The sequence below is a fragment of the Lemur catta genome, chromosome 9 (genome assembly GCF_020740605.2).
Source record: "Lemur catta isolate mLemCat1 chromosome 9, mLemCat1.pri, whole genome shotgun sequence".
NCBI lineage: Eukaryota > Metazoa > Chordata > Mammalia > Primates > Lemuridae > Lemur > Lemur catta.
In genome coordinates this window covers 85218722-85225848 of record NC_059136.1, presented here as the reverse complement: position 1 = coordinate 85225848, position 7127 = coordinate 85218722, and the positions used below count along the sequence as shown (strand labels likewise).

At 38.7% G+C, this 7127-nt stretch overlaps 1 pseudogene; it reads left to right on the top strand.

The window, feature by feature from the left end:
* The first annotated feature begins 4119 nt into the window (after nt 1-4119).
* LOC123644420 lies at nt 4120-6372 on the top strand (annotated as a pseudogene).
* The last annotated feature ends 755 nt before the right edge of the window (nt 6373-7127 follow it).

Sequence of the window (7127 nt, the reverse complement as noted above, 5' to 3'; positions counted from 1 at the left end):
GGAAGAATTTCTATGCAGTGAACATCTCGGTAATTACCACTGCTGTTGTTATGCTGTCCCAGTAGATACTCCTCCCCCTTGCACCGTGGTGCACACATGGAACAAAACTCTTCCCTCATGGGACTTTAATTACTTGGTGATAAAGGTAATAAACACAGGTAGTACCATAAAGCTAGGTAATGTGACTTGTATGGCTTACCAGCTACCAGGCTGCTGGGCTGAAGGTTAAATTCCACATGGTGACATCTCAGAACTGCTCAATAGAACTGTCTGCAGTGATGGAAATGTTCTATGCCTGTGCTGTTCACTATGGTAGCTACTAGTCATATGTGGCTATTAGGCACTTGAATGTGGCTAGTGCAACTGAGGATTAATTTTATTTCATTTTTATTAAATTTAGCCACATGTGGCTAGTGTGATGACAGTATTGGACAGCACAAATCTAAGTCCTCAAAGTCCACATTAGAAACAATTCATCCCCAAATCCCAGTTGAGTTCCTGGCTCTGATGTGGGTTGGAGGATGGAAACTGACTGCAAAAGATAACAGGGAACTTTCTGGGATGATGGAAATATTCTTTATGTAGATTATGGTGATGACATGGATTTAGAATATTTGCCAAAACTCATCAGACTATACTCTTAAAATGGGTACATTTTGTTATATGTAAATTATATCTCAGTAAAGTTGATTTTTAAAAGTAAAAGAACTTTACTAGAGCTAGGCATTCTGCCTTCAGTCTGTCTAAAGTATGTTTTCTGCAATCCCAGTTCTTTTCTAAAGACCAGAGTCCTCACTGCAACATACAGGACCCTGTGCAATCTAGTCCCTGGCTACTTCTCTGACATTATTTCCCTGACTCATGTGCTTTAGCCACACTGGTCTCCTTGTTGGTCCTCACATACTCCAAGTATATTTCCTTCTCGGAGCCTTTGTAATTAGGTGACTGCTCAAATCTCAGCTTCAATGAGATGCCTTTCCTAATCAGCCTCTCTAAAACAGCACCTGCATTCTTTTCTCCATTCCCTTATCCCACTCATTTTCTTTTACATCACTGATCATTATCTGAAATTGTAAAATTATTAGTCTATTGTCCTCCTTACCCACTAGACTGTAAGTAAGGCTGTTCATAAGGGCAGGCAGTTTGTTGATTATTGGATTCGCTGTGCCAGGCACATAGTAACCTCAATAAGTATTGCTGAATGAATGAATGGCTGTCACCCATGGCAGTATGTTTCAGCCTGAGATCCAAGCATATGTTCCCTGGAGAATCTACCAATTCTCTACAGTTTCCAAAATTTTGTGTTGTCATTTTGATGCTAATCTAAAACAAAGTAATATGATTTTCCAGATGAGCACCTTAATACATGAATTTTTGAGTGCCTGAGTTTACATTGAGTTTAGGATTTTGTTTGTTATCAGTTGAAAGCCAAAGGACATCGTGACAAAACATAAAAGATTTCACAATCATTTTGATAGAGAAAAGAGGTGGGAGAGTTGAGTCATTACATGTCACACAGTGGCCTAGATGTGGCAAATTCAGCACTGTAACTATCAGTGCCACATTCTTGTTAAAAAGAAATTGCACAAAACACACACACTTATATGAATATATTTATATTTGAAACAACCTAGTCACAGTGAGGAGTAAATCTACAATGAGGAATTGTTTTCTCGCTCCTAGCAATAATTAGATTAGATGCTATTTAATTCAGATGTCAAATACTCAAAAATACTAACCTCAAAGTAAATAAGAAGGTTTAACAGAGGTATCAAGTGATACTCAAATAAAATTGGCATTCCACGGTTTTTTAGCATGAGAATTTTTATTAAAATATGATTATCTCAAACTAGCAGCAAAAACCTGGAAGTTAATAATACAGTGTATGTGCAAACGGGTATTATGACATTATTAAACATAGAGACATTTAATACAGAAGTAGATCAGAAGTTGAATCTTTCTTTTTTTGTTTTTTCTTTTCTTTTTCTTTTTTCTTTTCTTTTTTTTTTTTTTTTGAGACAGGTTCTCACTCTGTTGCTCTGGCTAGAGGGCAATGGTGTCATCATAGCTCAATAGCTCAGCCATCCTCCTGCCTCAGCCTCCAGAGTAGCTGGGACTACAGGCAGGTGCCACGATGCCCAGCTAATTTTTCTATTTTTAGTAGAGACAGGGTCTTGCTCTTGCTCAGGCTGGTCCTAAGGTCAAGTGATCCTCTGGCCTTGGCCTCTGAGAGTGCTAGGATTACAGGTGTGAGCCACCATGCCCAGCCAGAAGTTGAATCCTAATGCTCATAAACCTAACATTTTACAATTGAAATTAACATTAATTTTAAATGGCAAAACTGTATAACCAATGTTGTTGGGGCAGGAGAATGCTAATAATCACTGCAGTTGTATTACCTTTGCCTTTCCCTTCTCTTTCTCTTCCCTTTATATAGAAGCTGAAGGATACTTTTAGGGTGAAAGAAAATGAAGTATAAGAGTTCACTTAAATGAAACACTTGTTTTATCTTCATTCTAATAACAATCTTGGTTTTTTATAGAAGGATCTGATCTCTCTCTCTCTGAACCATTCAACTTTGTCCCCTAAACACAGTCTAATTCAGTTCCTTTCATGAGTATGACATAAAAATCAGAACAAGAAGTACCTGACACATTTTCTATACCTATAGTTGCAGAAGACATTTTAATAGGTGAGAGAAGAATAAAAGTACAAGCCTGCATACTTTTTTTATCTTGTGGATCATTTACATAAATCCTTTCATATTATTTCAAGATGTAAGTGCATCATAATGGTGATGTGTAAGAATTTAGATCCAAGGCAGTCTGCAAGCAGGGGTTTTTGTTTAAGTGGGCAGTGGTTTATAGTAGTAAGTTAGGTGTGTGTACTAAATTAAGTCATCGGCACTAGGTGTCAGCAGATCACATCAGAGAGTGCCTCAAATTGAGTGTTGGTAAAATAGCAATAAATGGACAGTATATCCTTCACAAGGACATCTCTCACATAGCATTTTCCTGTTCAAATATTAATTTCCACATAGCCTGGCATTTGACTGCGTGTGTGCCATGAATTCTATGGATATTAATAGGTATCATGTTGAGGGAAGTGTTCTGTAGTCAGATGTCAGGTAAATTAGTTTTATGGTTCTTCCACTGTAGGGCTACTCAGTGCCTTTCTATGCTAATGACATTGTGACTTTCGAGAGAGCAGCTGTGATGGCTCCAGAATGTCTAGGGAGAAGGGCTTAGTGTCAAGAGTCTGTTTGGGGCATAAGACACTAGGATATGTCCTGCTGCACATTGTTTGATCTAGAGTGTGTGTTTTGTGATCTGGGGAGGCTAGTTAGTGCCCTAAGCCTGCGGTCCCCAACCTCCGAGCTTCGGACCGGTAGCAGTCCGTGGCCTGTTAAGAACTGGGCCACAAAGTAGGAGGTGAGGGGCAGGCAAGCAAGCTAAGCTTCATCTGTATTTACAGCCGCTCCCCATCACTCACTTTACTGCCTGAGCCCTGCCTCCTGTCAGGTCAGTCACTGTCTCCCATCACCCCCAGATGGGACTATCTAGTGGAGGAAAACAAGCTCAGGGCTCCCACTGATTCTGCCTTATGGTGAATTGTGTAATTATTTCATTATATATTACAATGTAATGATAATAAAATATACAATAAATACAATGCACTTGAATCATCCTGAAATCATCCCCCCCATGGAAAAATTGTCTTCCATGAAACCAGTCCCTGGTGCCAAAAAGGTGGGGGACCACTGCCCTAAGCCACCTCTTTTCACTATTATTGATATGTAGCATTTCCACACTTTTTTGGCTATGAAATCATTTTGAACCTGTATCAGAGTCGCACACTTTAGGAAAACCAATACAGACAAATAGTGCCTCGTGTTATAGTTTTTGCTTTTGTAAGTGTGCTTGAAAAGGTCTTCTTCATCCCCAAGATCAGTTAATGCTTGTTCATTTTTTCTTGTAATTTATGTGGGTTTTTTTCCTATTTATTTATTGCAAAATACCAGTTGTCCCCAAACCTTGCATTAAATGTGTTTTTGTTTTTGTTTTCAGGTACAGAACCCTTCAGATCAAAGCTTACCAATAAATTCAATATGTAAAACAAATAAATGTTGTAGAAGTGGGGAGGAACAAGAGCTCTCTCAACCAGCCAGCACCTCCTCCATTCCCACCCTCCCTCCAGGGAGTGGCGCAGGGAGTACTTTGAAAACCGTTGGAAAAATTCATCTTCTCATAAATGACTCAAAATGCTACCTCTTTAATATACTACGTTAAAAATTTTACCTGTTCCAATTTTTTTCTATTTTTATGCCAATCTCTTTAAGGAACCTGAGAGCTTTATAACAAAAGAAATTGAAATATCTAATGTGTAAAATAAAGAATGTGAGGGTTTTTTTTTAGCGTATATAATTGACAGAGGTCTTTAAAATAATGTACAGTGTTGGTAAAAGCTGAATAATATCTATAATACAATAGAGAGGAGGTTTAACTTGGAAGAACTATATATTGGTAGGTAGTCTGGTAATGTCTCAGAAGTTTACAATGCTCATATCCTTTGATCCAGCAGATCACTTATAGGATTAAACCCTAGAGAAATAGAAATAAATGTATGGAAATATTTTGCTATTTATATTATTAATAATACTGAAAATGATCCAAATGTTCGACAGTGTGGAACTGGTTAAGTGAATCATGGTACATCCCCATGAAATGGGATACTTACTCTTCAGCCATTAAAGTGATGTTGTGAAAAGAAAAATATTGAGTGCTTGTCATGTATCTGGCACTGTACCAAGAACCTTAATGTTGTCTTAGGCCTAACAGTATCCCTATGTGATAGGTATTATTATTCCCATTTATAAATGAGAAAACACTGAGAGAAGCTAGGTAAAGTTCAAATAGCTAGTAAAGTAGTGTTGCTGGAATTCAACCCATGTCTATTCTTAACCAGTCATGATGACATGGGAAAATATTCAGTATTTGCTGTTAAATTGTTGTTTTAATGCAATTTAACATTAAACAACAAACAAACAAAAAAACTCCCTCCTATATGCAATCCTTTCTTCCTTTCCAAACTTAACTAGGCCTGGTAATTTTTCTCCCCCAAATGAATCTACATATGTTTTTTATTGATTTTAGAAGTGTTACATGCCTGCTCTAAGAATTCAAATGTTACAGAAGGTTATAAAGTAGCTACATCTTTAATCATAAATAGCTATGTATTTGATAGGATATATCTGTAGGCTCTTTCTTTATGTTCCCTCAGTTCTGTCTCTTGCTGGTATCTTGTAGGCCCTGGTTGTGGATGGGTGTGGACTGGAAAGGCAGACAGTGAAGTGCAGGTGTAGATGGTTGACTTTCAACACAGAGTCGGGGGTGGGGGGCTGTGGTGATTAGAAACAGCTGGTTCTGGAGCCCAGCTGGCTAGAAAGGAGTCCCAGCTCCACTATTTACTAGCCGTCTGAACTTGGGCAACTTGTTTGTCCTCTCTGTACCTTAGTGTCTTCATCTATGAAATGAAGGTGATCATTGTACCTACCTCATAAGGTTGTGGTGAGGATTAAATTGGTTAATGCGTGTAAAGGTGTTTAGAACAATGCCTGGGCATAGTAAGTGTTCAACCATTAGCTATAAATATTGTATTATTTGTGTAGAGATGGTGAAGAGAAGAAAATTTAGCATTCACTGTGTGTTGTATGCCTATGCCTACGTGGTTTCCCCATTTGATCTTTAGGAGTTAGATATTTTTATTCTATTTTTATATGGATGAGGAAACTAAAATTCAGGGAGGTTACATATGGAAGGAGTAGAATGAATCATTAGATCCATTTCTAGAACTAAGGACAATATAAATAATGAAAGCTGCCTAACCAGGATGTAGCGAAATGCTGACAAATAAGATGGGCAACAGACCTGCAAAGTCTTTAACACCCTCTCTGTCCTAGGGAGAGTGTTTTAAGATACAGGATTGGGTAGATACCCAATCTGATATCAGAAAGCTGTACTTTGATAACTCAGAAATAATTTTAGTACATACAAAAGAACAAAATGGGAAATATAGAAAATACAACCAACATTAAAAACAGTTGAGTTGTCAGTCTATTTCATTTGTGCTTTGGGGGAACAAAAAGGAAACCAGGGATCTTTGGCCATCTGCTGCTGGAGCTTTCAGGGAGAATGTGTCAGCTAGAGACCAGGTGTGCCAGGTTTCAAATCCCAGAAGCCCAAGAGGGAAAGAAGCACAGAGAGGAAAAGACTCTCTAGAGGCTTCTGGAGTCTTCTCTGCTCTGACCTTGGAAGGTTTTGAACAATGTTTCCTAGAGGATGGCCTTTCACTTACTCATCTGTTCAGCATGACTCATCCCCAAGAGTGTTGAGTAAGTGAAATTTTGCTGTATTCATGTTTTTGTGACTTCTAAAATACGGTGATATGGTGGGAACATGGACTTTGGAGTCAGACAGACCTGATACCTCAGATGTTATACTCCTGGCTTTGTCACTTGGTAGTTGTGTAATTTTAGGCAAGTTAACTTCTTTGGGCTTCCTCATCTATAAAATGAGAATGACACCTACTTCCCAGAATTGGTATAAAAATGAAATGAGGCAGCAAAAATGAAAGTGGATGGTACAACTGCTGACACACACAGGCACTCAGGGCCCTTCCGTCCCTGTCAGGTGTAGGTTTGGGGTGACGTTTGTTCATGTCTTATGTTTATCTTTTTTTTCTTTTTTTAATTTCCTCGACCATAACACATGCCGATGTCATATTTATTTTTATACTTTTCTGCTGTATCTGTGCAGTGCTTTGTTTATAACGAGCATCCAGGTTGGTGTTCATGCACAGGACAATGGGTAAACAAATTTTAGATATATTTTAGTGTTTACTAATCTATCCTGTCAGAGAAGAACTGCTGATTATAGATAAATAAGATGTAGATTCAGGGCCAAAGAGTTGGGCAAGTTGTTCCCTGCACAGGGCCACCGGGGGACTGTGCGGACTAAGCATTCCCCCCACCCCCGTTCCCCGAGAAGCCTTGTGGAGGAGTGCAGCCACCTGAGCACACCTCATTTCAGTTTACTCGGAGGCAGCTTTCTGTGGGGTGATGACAGCTT